The sequence below is a fragment of the Leopardus geoffroyi genome, chromosome E1, assembly GCF_018350155.1.
Source record: "Leopardus geoffroyi isolate Oge1 chromosome E1, O.geoffroyi_Oge1_pat1.0, whole genome shotgun sequence".
Lineage (NCBI taxonomy): Eukaryota > Metazoa > Chordata > Mammalia > Carnivora > Felidae > Leopardus > Leopardus geoffroyi.
The window spans coordinates 37,707,344-37,721,032 of record NC_059330.1 but is presented as its reverse complement, the minus strand read 5'-3'; the positions used below and the strand labels follow the sequence as shown (position 1 = coordinate 37,721,032).

Sequence of the window (13,689 nt, the reverse complement as noted above, 5' to 3'; positions counted from 1 at the left end):
AATCATCTCCGTCTGGAAAACTACCAGCTGAGGACGTGAGCGCTCATTCTCCTGAAGGGTTCAAGCCAAAGCTGGATGATTCCCCAGTCTGGGAGGCCGCGGCTGAGATTCCAGCATGGGGCAGGAGGTCCAGCGATGGCCCCTCGGCTCCTTCCACATGTAGCCCCAGCCCAGCCTGTCCACTGAGCTCCACACCCCCATGGGGGTCCGAAGAGTCCAGAGGAGAAAAGTCTCTGGGAATTCTGCTGAGGTCCGAAATCCCCTGGATTTCCTATCTCTGCTGACCTGGCAAGGAACTGATCAGGGAGAGCAGAGGGCCTGGCGGATCCCCCCTGCCTGCTCCTACCAGAAGCCCCTATGCCTCCCCAGCGTGGACTGCCTCCCCCTGCACGCCCTCCACCGGGGCTCAGAGCTGAGGCTGTTTGCAGGGCCCATTGTTTTGCCGGTGTCCTGGATTAAGGTTTAAGCCACCAGCTGCCCCAGTGATGAGAAGTGGCTGGGACAGGTCCCCGCACGCCCCCCACCCCTCCTCCAGCACACATCCTGCCTGGAACTGCCAGCTGCCTGGGGTGCCACTCTCCAGGGGCCTGGATGTAACCCAGGGAAGCGGGCAGGCCTTCTTCTCTCAGGCCCCCTCCTGGCCCAAACACCATTGGCACCCCCTCCCTTATCTCTGCCTCTCCCTTTCCTCTTATGCTTCCTTCCAGTCCCCCTTCCCCCATCTCTTCCAACCAGTTCCTGAGAATGTCAGTGTGGTAATCCCCCTGCCACAACTCCCACACCCCAGCCTGAACAGGAGACACCACGGCCCCCATGGACAGCCAGACCTGATGGCTCCCCTGTGGGAACTTCTTCCTTGGATTGAACCTCAGTGCTTCATATTATTATTCACACATTTCCTCTCCTCCCCTCTGACCTGGGACACCCCTGGGTCTGGCTCTCATCTTTACAGGGAGGGAGATGATGGACACAGAAACAAAGAATGAGCCAGCAATGGGAACAGAAAGGTGACTAGATTGGGGAGGGGTTCAGCTCACACACATCCACAACTCTGCCTCTCTGGGGTAGGCACAGAGACAAGGGGATGGAGAGGGAGATGCTCGGGGGACACAGGGACATCACTGATTACGGCTCTCCTGGCCCAGATCCATCTCCAAATGCTCTCGCCCTCATGCCAGGAACGAAAGAGACATCCAGAAATACCAACTGATGGTGGGAAGAGGGCAGATGGCCCCAGGGCCACAAATTAGACAGAACGGGACACGTGGTGGGTTGGCAACACCAGGAACCAGAACCCAGGAGTCCTGCTCCTCCCCCCTAGGAGCATAAAGAGGTCACTGCAGGGAGCACAGCGTTCATGCTGGGCACGGCGCCCACTGTGACTCACGCCCTACCAGCCTGGTCGATCCCGGACATCAGACACACTGTCCCCACCCCCTATCTCCAGCCCTGTCAGTCCTCACCCTGAGATCACTCATTACCTGCCACCTCTGCCTCCTTTGCCCACCAGGAAACCCATGCATGCCCCTGTGCCCACAGCCCCTACCAGGGAGAGGGCGGAGTGGTGCCCACCAGTCCACTTAGTATGATCCTTGCCTGCCTCCGACTCAGGGTCCTTGCCAGCCAAACTCCTCAGGATTCCATGCCCCGGCATCTCCTCAAACAACCCTGGTCCCTTCCGTCCTTCCACTGCCTATAAACCAAGAGGCTTGAGCCACTGGAGGCCACCACCCAGACTGGCCAGTCCTCATCCAGCACCCCGGGAAAAGCTCCCAGCCACAACCTGCCACCCTCACCCGCGTGTGTCTCCAGCTCCTCGCTCACTCCCCACTCCTGGGGCATCGGTCCCACAACGCAGGGCGCACTCAGCTCAAAGATCCCAGGGAGTTGGTGGCCCGATCCCACCCGCCCCGTCGAGGCCGGACCCCTGCCCCCTAGCCCCGGCCCGGCAGCCTCCCCCCCCCCCCCCCCAGCGGCGCTCACCCTGGCGCGGCGCGGCCCCGGCGCAAGGCGGTCCCTGTGGACGAGGCAGGGCAGCCAGAGGCAGCGCGGCTCCGGGGCGCTGCAGTCCACGCCGACGGCGCGCTCCCAGCGCCAGCCCCCGGCCCCCGCGCGTTCCACACGCCACACGGCGCTGCCCACGAGCGCCGCGGCCGGAGGGGGCCCCCGGGCCCGGGCCCGACCGCCGCCGTCACCCCCGCCCCAGTGAGCCGCGGGCCCGGCTTCCGGAGAGGGGCGCGGGGCGCGGGGGCCCCCGGCTGCTCCACGGCGCCCGGCCGGCGGCGTTCTCGGCCCCCCGGGCGGCAGGCGGGCCCCGGAGGCCCCCGCCCGCCCCCCGGAGCCGCGGGCCCGGGACCCAGGGGCCCCGAGGGGACGGACGGCCCGCGCGGATGGCGGCAGGACGGCTGGGGCAGCTCCGCGCCTCCCGCGCCTCCGGAGCCTCTTGGCTGAAGGCGCCTGAGCCCGGACACGCCGCCGAGTGGCAGGGCAGACACCTCCCCCTCCGGGGCGGCCCCTGTGCGCGGCCGCCCAGATTCCCCCCCCCCCCCCCCACACACACACACACACACGCGCGCGCGGGAGGCACTATACAGCGCCCCCGCGCAGCCACACACTGCATACCCTCTACGGGCACACACAGACACACACACCCTCACCCTCCCGCTCACACGGAAACGCACACTGCCCCGGCCCACACACGTTGTACTCGACAGTACACACGCGCATCCAGCTTGGCTGTGCCCAAGAAACACACATGCACTCGTGCACACATGTTCCTCACAGGGACCCACACAGTCCTGCCCACCTTGTATGCACCCACACCCCCCACACACCTATACACCGGCTACCCTCCCATCCACACCCACACACACTCACTCCCCCTCTGTCCACAGACCCCACGTAAACACACTATTCCCCTCACGTACACATTGTGTGTGGACACCTTTCCATATGCACACACACTTTGGACACCCTCCCGTGCATACTTGGTCCACGCACCCCACACGGACATGTTTGCAAGCATACCCACTGTGTCCTTAAAAGCACACCAGACGCCCCAGGCACTCACCTGTATGCTCCACACACACCCCACCCCACAGAGACACCCACGAAGGCAAGCCAGATGACACGCACACGTTGTCCAGGATACATACTCCATGCACTGGTGCTCTGCCCCCTCAGTTCACACACACACACACACACACTGCCCAGCACTGAGAGCAGACGGACTCTCATACCAGAGTTACGATATAACCTCAGGCTGCAGGTGAAGTCCCCGTCACCACCTGTAGGGGACTGTGACCAATCCTCTTCCCCCCAGGGCCACCCTGCCCATTAGTCTCACCCAGAGGGGCCACCACCAAGCTGACAATGGGCTCCAAGCTGGCCCCCACCCCACCCCCAGCATGTGAGTCAGACAGGAAGCCCATGTTGATGGCAGACCCTGCCTGCCTCCCCTTCCTGGCTCCTTTCCCAGGCCCCTTCCCGGGTGGGGCCAGTAGAGGCCTTGGCCAGTGGGCGTGCAATCACCGCCACCTTTTCTATCTCATTTGTTCACGGTGGCTTCTCGCCACAGCCACTCGCTGTGGCCCAGGGCCACTTGCCATGACCCAATTTTCAGGGAAGGAAATGGAGGCCCAAGAGCACTAGCTTGCTATGGCAGCATGGGACTCCAAGCCCAGAGCCCCTCACTCCAACTGTGGATCTTCTACCCAAATTCTAGTCTGCAGCCAGGGAAGGGAGGCTGGGGTTGGGGAGCAGCTCCTGCCCCCCCGCCCCCAAATCTAGGAGTTTGGGGAGGAAGAGCCATAGGGCTGGGCCCTTGTAGGGCAGTCATCAGAAGGGAGAACCCTACAGAAGGGGTAGCCCTCCCTGCTCACCGCATCCCATCACCTGTGTCCTCGGCAAGGACAGCCCTTGCTGAGGTTGGATCAAGGTTGGACCGAGGTTGGATCAAGTGGTGGACAGAGTGGGAAGCAGCAGGCGGGAAGACGGAGGGGTAGGGGAGGAGAAGGGCCAGGGCAGAGGGAGGGGGACTAGAGGACTACAGGGCCCGGGCAGGAGCGAGGGAGGGAGAAGGAAGGGAGGAGGAAGGGTGAGGGTGAGGCAGGGCCAGGGTGAGTGGGGGCCAGGGAGCGGTTTTGTTCTCCTGTTTCCTGTTTGCCGCTTGCTGGGCCCCCTGTGCAGGAGCTGGACCCCCACCCCCACCCTGGCGGAAGCCTGACGGGAAGAGCAAGGCTGCCTCCAGCGCTGAGTCAGGAGGGCTTAGGGGCAGAATGGGAAATAACTGTAGTCAGGAGGAGTGGAGACCTGGCACCTCCATTAGCACCCTCCCCCACCCCTCTGTCACTAGAAAACCAAGGATTCTGCATCAGGCCCACTCCTGCCCTCGCCTGCCCTGGGTCTCCCTGTCACGCCGCCAGCCTCCACCCAGGCCAGGCCCTCGGAGACCAGCCGGGAGCACCGCCAGGCCGTCCTCAGCTATGTCAGAGTCTGTGGCCCCAAGCAGAGGGCAACCACCATAGGGATGTCCTCGCTCAGAATCTGGCCCACTCTCCCGGTAAGCAGCCAGTAAGTCCTTCCAGCTGTCTAACTTCCTTTCCTCTTGCTTCAAGCCCAGTCTCTGGTTCTGAGGAAATGGAGTGACTCTCCCCCGTCGTGCTCCATGGAGCCTTTCGTGGCCAACAGGTGCTGCTGTGGGTCTGGATCAAGAATTCACTTCCCTGGAAACTGCTGAGGTTTCTGAGGGCTACAGGGAGGGGCAAGGCAGAGAAGCGGCAGGGGGTTTCTGTGTTCAGGGCTTCAGGGACCTGGGAAATGTTAAACCACATGTGATGTCCATTTCCTGCCCTCTAACCTGGCCGGGCAGCAAGGAGGTTCCAGTCTCTTCCAACGCAAACCTGCACCTTCCCCACCCCACCTCCTCTGCTCAGCTCTGGCTCACAGGGATGTCAGCGGGGAGGGGGGGTGGGGTACACACAGTAGGGCCTTGAAGGGTGTACACAGTTTGAATAAATGATCCTACAGGCCTGGGGAGTCTCTCAGCCCCCTCCCCCATTTCCTCTGGGAAAGGAATGTGGGGTGGATCCCAGAGGGTGGTGGGGGATGGGGCCAAGGGCTGGGAAATACCAGGCGTAGCTGAGATTCTATTCCAAGCCTTCCTGCCTAGTGTGAGTCCTCCTCCCCTACACCCTTGCCAGCTTCCTCCCCCCAAATCAGGAATTACCCCGCTGAGCAGTCCCTCCCGTCATCCTCTGGTTTGACCAGCTTGCAAAATCCATTCAACTTGATCTCCCTGAGGGTCCCTGGGGCAGGGCTTGGGGGCTACACCTCCAAGGGGAGGGCATCCAGTCTTCCTCCCTCCAAATGAGATCATCATCCTTTGACTGTTTGAAAGCACTTTCACTGGATCTCATGTGGCTCTAACCCTAAGGACTGGATATGCAAGGATTGTTTTTACACCCATTTTCAGATGTGGAAACTGAGACTTAAAGAGGGAAAGGGACTGCTTCAAGATCTCACTTTTACTAAGCTGAAACCTGATCCCGGACTCACTCAGATCTCCTGTATCACCTTGTTTATCCGTTCAAATACCACATCTTGAGGGGCTGCTGTGGGCCAGGTACTGTGCCAGGGGCTGAGACACCTTGGAGAATAAGTCAAGTACCCATCTCGCCCTCAGGATGCTTATATGTCTACTAGTATCCCAGCTCCGAAACCTTTAGGGGTCCCCAAGTTCCAGGTTCAGGCCCGAGCCAGCTGCCTTCATTCCCACCAAGGGAAACCCACACACACCCAGGGAGCCCCCGTGGCAGGGGCTCCAGGCCTCTTCTTTCCATGAGGGGACAGTTTGAGGGTGGAGTCAGGGGCCTTCCAGGTTAGGCCTCCAACAAGAGGGCGGCCCGGGCTATAGAAGCGGAAGGCTGCAGGACCGGCCTGACAACCAGCCCCGGGGGAGAAGGAAGAGAGCATCCTGGGCTCAAGGGTCTTGGGACATATAAGAAGAGAGGCCTGGGCGCCTGGGTGGCGCAGTCGGTTAAGCGTCCGACTTCAGCCAGGTCACGATCTCGCGGTCCGTGAGTTCGAGCCCCGCGTCGGGCTCTGGGCTGATGGCCCAGAGCCTGGAGCCTGTTTCCGATTCTGTGTCTCCCTCTCTCTCTGCCCCTCCCCCGTTCATGCTCTGTCTCTCTCTGTCCCAAAAATGAATAAATGTTGAAAAAAAAAAAATTAAAAAAAAAAAAAAAAAAAAGAAGAGAGGCCTGTGGTTCCGGAAGTGAGAGGGAGGGGCTCAGGGTCAATTTGCCTGCTTTCCCTTCCCCTGGCTTGCTTAGGGCCTCCCCCCAGAACGTAGGCCCCCAAACCACATGACAAATAATGCCCCTACCCCAAGGGAATCATCCCACATTGATGACTCTCCGACTGGTCCCATATCTTCATCGCATACCACCAGGCACGTACCCATAACCACCCCCACAACCCCACACACAGACAGAGCAAATCTGCCGCCAGTCCCCGGCCATCCGAGGCATGCAGGCAATGTGATACCCAAGGCATGCCCGCCCAGCCCACGCCTGGGCCTCTGACCCCTGCCCCAGTCTCCCCGCTCCAGGCGGCCTCCCCCACCACCCCCTCCCCCCAGTCCTCCTCCACCCCTTTGCCCCATTCAGATGCCTGGTTCCCAGCACCACTTGTATGCCGTCCTGGCATGCCCTAACAGGCCAAGCAGAGGAGCCGGCCAAACAAGCCCGCGTCTCTTCAACAAACTCCATGTGCCATAACCCTGCGTCACCGGGAGCGTGGGGACCCCACTCAGTCTGGCCTGTGGGGCAGAGGGCGGTCCAAAGGGCCTCTCCGGACCCCACACTCTCCCCATCCAGAGCCAATCTTGCCCTGAGTTGGGATGTTTGTGACACCTCCTCTCCCCCGCCACCCCGCCCCGCTCAAACTGGGCCAGAGCCACGGAAGGTTGGAGGGGAGGGGAGAGAAAAGGAGAGGAGGAAACACTTGCCCCTACCAGCCGTCCCACTGCCATCTCAAGGAGGGATCCACGCGATCCCGATGGCTCTGTGGTTAGCGCATGGGCTCTGCCGTCAGTCCTCCGGAGTCCTCCACTTCTGGGGCCAAGTCCTATCTCTACCACTTTCTGGCTGTGAGACCTTGGGCAAGTTATGGAACCTCTCTGAGCTTCTGCTCCTCACCAATAAAATAGGAATGACACTAATTTCCGCCTCATAGGTTGTTGGTCATTTCTTTTTATTTTTTTATGTTTATTTATTTTTGAGAGAGAGAGAGACAGAGACAGAGCGTGAGCAGGGGAGGGGGCAGAGAGAGAGGGAGACAGAGAATCTGAAGCAGGTTCCCGGCTCTGAGCTGTCAGCACAGAGCCCAACGTGGGGCTCGAACTCACGAACGGTGAGATCATGACGTGAGCTGAAGTCGGACGCTTCACCGACTGAGCCACCCAGGCACCCCATCTTGTGACGAGAACTTTTAAGATCTACTCTCTTAGCAACCTTCAAAAATGCAATTCTGTATTAGTAACTATAGTCGCCATGCCCTACATTTTATCCCCATGACTTATTTATTTTATAACCGGAAGTTTGTACCTTTTGACACCCTGTTTTGACGCCCTGTTTTGACGCCAATCTGGTGTCTGTATCTTTGAGCTTGGTTTGTGCTGTTGTCCTTGTTTTTAGATTCCACATATAGGGGAGACCATAAGGTATTTGTCTTTCTCTGTTTGACTTATTTCACTTAGCATAATGCCCTGGAGGGCGATGCAAGCTGTTTTGATTGCCTTCTGGATATTCACACACTCTCACACCCAGCCACACTCACATTCAGACAGGCAGACAACTCAGCCACGTGTATACAAGGACACAGTGACACGTACAGACTTTCATGGAGGTCTGCACTCCGGTGACTCCGGTGGTCCCATTCACGCGGGCATCATCCAAAGCCCCCACTTCCGGAGCAGAACTTCGGCACTTTGGGAGTGGGGAAGGAGCAGGCAGCGTGAGACCCCAGTAGGCAAGGAACGTGGCCAAGGTGCCAGGCTGGCAGGGCCTCCGCCCAGCAGGAGAGCTGGTCCCCTCCTCAGGGACACCAGAGAGCATCTTTCCTTATGGTGGGAAATGAGTACTTGCAGAAAAGGGTAAATCTGGAGCCAGCCACAAAGTAAACAGCAGGGCCATTGCCCAGGCAACCACAGGCCGGTGTGGGACAGGGCCACCACAGGTCACTCCACCCCCTGATTTACTCCACTCAGCAGCCCTTGGCTGTCTCAATGCATGGTCTCCATGTATCCATTCTGGTCTCCGGGCCCATCTGGGACTCCCTAGAGGGCAGAGGCCATGATTCCTCCATCAGACTGGGAGCTCCCCGAGAGCAGACAGGGTTTTTGTTGTTGGTATATTCTTGTGGGGTTTTTTTGTGTGTTTGTTTTTGTCCCATATCAGTCCAGGGTCTCCCAGAGGTCACGGTTTGTGTCTTTCCCCTCGGATTAGAGACTGCTCAAGGCCATGGCCTAAGTCTTCCTCATTAGACTGACAGCTTCCTGAGGACAACTTTTCAGAAATGGATTTATATTATGAGAGTGCTCTGAATGCAGTAGGCTCTCAAAAATTATTTGTTGGGTCACCTGGGTGGTTTACTCGGTTAAGCATCCGGCTTTTGATTTTGGCTCAGGTCACGATCTCACAGTTCGTGAGTTCAAGCCCCACGTTGAGCCTCGCATCAAGCTCTGTGCTGTCAGCAGGTATTCTCTTTCTACCTCTCTCTGTCCCTCCCTGTCCTCCCCCCACCACCCCCGTCTCTAAAAAAAATCCCAAAACAAACAAACAAACAAACAATTGGTTAATGGCAAGGATATGGAGAAACTGGGACCTGTATGCTTTTTTTTTTTTAATGTTTATTTATTTTTAAGAGAGGGAGAATGCAAGTTGGGGAGGGGCTGAGAGGGGGACAGAGGATCGAAAGCTCGGGGATCGACAGAGGCTCTGTGCTGACCGCAGCAAGCTCGGTGTGGGGCTCGAACTCACAAACCGTGAGATCGTGACCTGAGCCGAAGTGAGACGACTGAGCCCCCCGGTGCTCCACCTGTATATTTTGCTGGTAGAACGCAGAATGGTGCCATTGCTGTGGAAAACAGCCTGGCAGTTCCTCATAAAATTAAACAGAATTAACACAGGATCCAGCAGTCCCACTCTGGCTAGGTCTCCCAAAGAAGTGAAAGTGGGGAGGGGGAGTCGGAGCGGGGGGCGTCTGGGTAGCTCAGTTAAGCGTCTGACTCTTAATTTCAGCTCAGGTCATGATCTCACAGCTTGTGAGACTGAGCCCCTCTTTGGGCTCTGCGCTGACGGCGTGGAGCCCGCTTGGGATTCTCTCTCTTCCTCCTCTGCCCCTCCCCTGCTCGTGCTCTCTCTCTCTCTCTCTCTCTCTCTCTCTCAAAATAAATAAATAACCTTTAAAAACAAAAAAGTGAAAACAGGGACTCACAGCAATAAGGGCACACCCATATTCACGGCAGCGTTATTCGCAATGGCCAAAAGGTGGAAACGACCCAAATGTCAATTGACGCATGAATGGATAAACAAAATGTGGTATCTCCATACAATAGAATTTATTTGGTCTTAAAAAGGAAGGAAATTCTAACCCACATAACACGGAAAAACCTTGAAGACGGTATGCTTCGTGAAATAAGCCGGGAACAAAAGGGCAAACGTTGGATGATTCTGCTTGTATGAGATATCTAGATTCATAGAGATGGAAAATAGAATGGTGACTGCCAAGGGGAAAGGGGAAAGTAAGTTACTGTTTAATGGGTATGGAGTTTCAGTCTGAGAAGACGAAAACGTGTTAGAGATGGACGGTGGGGACAGTTGCACAGTGGGAATGTACTGAATGCCACTGAACCGAACACTTACGATGGTAAATTTTACAGTATGTGTCTTTTACTACAATAAAAAAAAAAAAAATGACAAAGTCACATTCAAATTCAAATTTTAAAGCACGCTCTTGAAAGAATATGGAACAAATGAACCGGTCTCCCAGTGCGGGCAGAGGAGCAGGTCCTGCCCACAGAGGTTGCCCAGAAAAGCTGGGCACCTCCTGTCCGGAGGGCTTTACCCACCCACCCACCCCTCTCCATTATGCCTTTTCAGAGACCCTATTGTCATCTTTGGGGCCCTAGTAGTCCCCGAATAGGAGGAGCTCTCAGGCTGCCAGGGGGGTCTGAACCTTGCACACGGTGAGTCTTTGGCATTGGTGAGACCTACCATCTGGACCAAAGGATGAACAACCTCTTGGGATGTCACCTCCCAGGGCACCAGAACCTTGGAAGAGCTTCCCTAGCAAAAGCTGGGCTAACCGTGGGGTTCCTGCGGCCTCACCTCCCTCAGCACACACGTCTGTTCCAAGACTACACATGCTTCCACACCACCTGTAACACATACACACACAAGGGTGTGCACGCAGAGGCAAGTCCCTGTTCTCAAACGCTTTCTCAGGCACACACTCCAAGAAAAACATGCCGACGCCTTGGAGGGCGCACATTCTGGTGAGCGATGCTGGCAGGTCCCCTGTGCAGCAGAGCCCCCTGCTGGTCCACGTCTGGCACACTTCTCTTCCTCACAGCCCAGAGTGGGCAGGGTGCCCTTATTCCGCCACCCCTCTTCTCCCCACTGCATTCTCCAGGCCCCTCAGCCCCCAGCCCTGCCCCTTAAGGCCCCTCAGCCCCCAACCCTGCCCCTTAAGGCCCCTCAGCCCCCAACCCTGCCCCATCTCCTATAGACAGCAGGGTTCCCTGCAGAAGGACAGAGCGACTGTGAGACTTAGGAAGGGTCTCCCTTCGTCAAGGAGTACCGGAGAGAAGCCAGGACCCCTTTTCAGACTAGATCATATTCAGGGCAGTCATTCCTGGAAGCAGGAGAATACTTTCAATGATTCTGCTCCAAAATTATAGTCATTCTCCTACTCCACACTGGACAGCTCATTTCGGGAGAGACTGGAGAACTCTGGGAGCAGCTCGCCCTATGGCCCCACACATCCCTCTCGGGAAATTCTTCCTGCTGTCCGACCACCTGGGCAGAAACAACAGGTGCACCCACTGGTTTCTCTCAGGGGAGCGCTCGGTTCTACTCAAGCTGAGACCACATCCCCTCCCAGAACAGGTCTCAGCAGATTCCGAAAGTCTCCTCCAGGGTACATGGGGCTCCCTGCAGGGAGAGGCTCTCAGCCCCACCCCTGAAACCACCCACCCCCTCATCCCAGGCCCTGCCCAACCCGCCTGGGTCACCCCTTCACCCAGCCTGTGAGCTGAACCTCTCCCTAATCCAGCCCATGATGCCCCAGAGGCAGCTGGAAGGGTGGAGGGGGACGGTGGCTCTGCAAGGACAAACAACCTCCCTTGCTTCCTGCCCACGAGAGCCGGGATGGTTTCTGGGCTGGGCCCTGCGGTCAGAAGACAGATGGCATCGCTTTTGGCCTCAGATCCTACCCCTCACCAATTGCCTGGCCCTGAATTTGGGACATAGTGACTGTCACAGCAGTAATTAAGATTGAACCCTTACTATATGCCGGGCATGCTGCACACGCATTACCTCATTGAACAGCAGAACAGCCTCTTGGGACAAGTGTCACACACACACACACACACACACACACACACACACACACACTCATCACCTTGGCCCCTTGGGTCCCCCACCCTGACTGGTCCTAGGTAGGGAATGCTTGGTGCAGGGCACTGAGGAGTGGAAGACAGGAGGCTAGGGGGAGAGAGAGAGAGAGAGAGAGAGAGAGATCACTGTCGCAGCAGGAAGGCTGATGTGGAGAAAGGATCCCACTTGCCCCTGCCCTTTTCTCGCTGTGTGACCTCAAGCGTACTCGGTTTTCTTATTTCCTCAGCTACAAAATGAAGGTAAGGATCACAGCCTGACAAAGTTGCTGGGAAAGCATTCTGGGCACCAACAAATGGGAGGCTTGAGGGCCTATGGCTCTATATCCCACCCATCAGAGAGGACCCTGCTTCCGAAATGTCTCCCGAGTCTATACCCCCTTCACCATTTCACCATGTTCTTCACTCTGTTCCAAGCTGCTATCACTCCTCTGATCCCTGAGAGTCCAGACTAATTGCTTTCATATTATGACCACCAGGCCCTGTGGGACGTGCCTCCGGGTTCCACACCCACTACCCCCCTTTCTTCTGTGTTCTGCTACCTTGGTCTACTTCCAGTTCCTTTAGGGACTAGGCACTCTTCCAGCCTGAGGTCCTTTGCACACGCTGTTTCTGAAATGCTGTTCTCTTTTCCCCAGCTCCCTCCGCGCCTCACCAACCCACACCCTAATTAATTCCTACCTATCCAGTAGTTCTCAGCAAAAAGTCACTTCCCCAGGGATTCCTCCTCTGGGCGCCAGACTGGGTCAGCTCCCTGTGCACCGTCTTGACTCACATCACTCTTGAGTTAGTGTCTACATATTTATGAGTGTGCTCGGCACACTGTTTCTGAATGCGAAGGAATCAAAGAGCCTCTCTTCAGGGACAGCCCACGGTGGCCAGAACCCTGTCTCCAGGAGGAGTCTGTCTGGGGCAGGGGCTGCTTCAGATGTTGGCCATGTTTTTGTACCCCTGCCCCTTTACCGGTGGAAACTGGATCCAGAAAGTGGGGGTGCTGGAAGAAGGGAGTAAGGGATGGGGAACAAAAGGGAAGCTGCTCCAATGCCCTTTTCAGTGTCCTCTGTCCCCCCACCCCAGCTGGCCAGGCCTTTGTCCACCCAGGCAGGGCTGGCCCACCTCATTCCCAGATCTCTCTCCCCCCTCCCCCACATTCTCTTAACTGATGAACCCTCAGCCTCCAGGTCTCTTCCAAAAAACCTCCCGACTGCAAGCTAAAGAACTTGCCAGGGTCCCGCAGCTAGTGGCTGCTCTGACTCAAGCTCAGGGCTGTCTGCGGGCAGAGCCCAGGCTCTTAGCCACCTCATTACACGCCTCATTACTACCAGTTTCTCCCCGGAGGCCAGGGCGAAAGACACGCCCCCTCTCCGGGCCTCAGTTTCTTCCTGTGGGCGGGGCCACCTCTAGATTTCCGGAAGACTGGCAGAGAGGCAGGAGGTCGCGGAGGAGGCAGGGCGAGGAAAGGGTAAGGGGAGAGGCGAGCAAGATGGGAGGAGCGCGGAGGGGCGGCAGCCTCAGACCAGCCAGACGTGAGAAACGCCAAGTATGCGAACTACGCCAGCCCGAGCTATGAATAGTGCGGCCAGGCTGGCAGCCCAGGTCGGCCCTTCCCGCCCTGCAGCCCCCAGCCCCGGCCCGCCCACGCCAGCCCTTTGCTGGAGGTCAGAAACTCGGCGGCGGGGTCCTGCCAGGAGCACAGGGGAGCGGAGGCTGAGTGGCAGGAGCGGAGGGGTGTGGCCATGCAAATGAAATGTGAATAGGGAGCAGCGCGCGTGTCTGATTGGCGGGTGGGGGCCGGCCTGGGAACGAGCGGGGAAGGGGCGCTCCACCAGAGGCGGTGCCCACAGCCAGCACCACCCCGGGCCCCAGCTCACACCCGCGTCCTTCCAGGCGGCTGGAGGTCCTTCAGGTCACCCCGTGGCTGATACCCACCCTGATGCTGTGCAGCCAATGGAATCCTCTCACCCTCTTCCATCAAGGCCCTGTAAGGCTCTGCCGCCTTTAAGACACCGTCC

General features: G+C 57.8%; 1 protein-coding gene across 5 annotated transcripts in view; it reads right to left on the bottom strand.

The window, feature by feature from the left end:
* The window catches only part of ARHGAP23 (Rho GTPase activating protein 23), a 79,942-nt gene that overhangs the window by 48,537 nt on the left and 17,716 nt on the right, over nucleotides 1-13,689 (bottom strand). For 2 of the 5 annotated variants that reach the window (XM_045488612.1, XM_045488610.1), the window contains exon 1: nucleotides 1,984-2,142. The exons of the other annotated variants lie outside the window; for them this stretch is intronic. The gene's annotated coding sequence lies outside the window, so the exon portion shown is untranslated. Of the gene's footprint in view, nucleotides 1-1,983; nucleotides 2,143-13,689 lie in introns of those variants that run through there. 5 annotated transcript variants of the gene reach the window in all.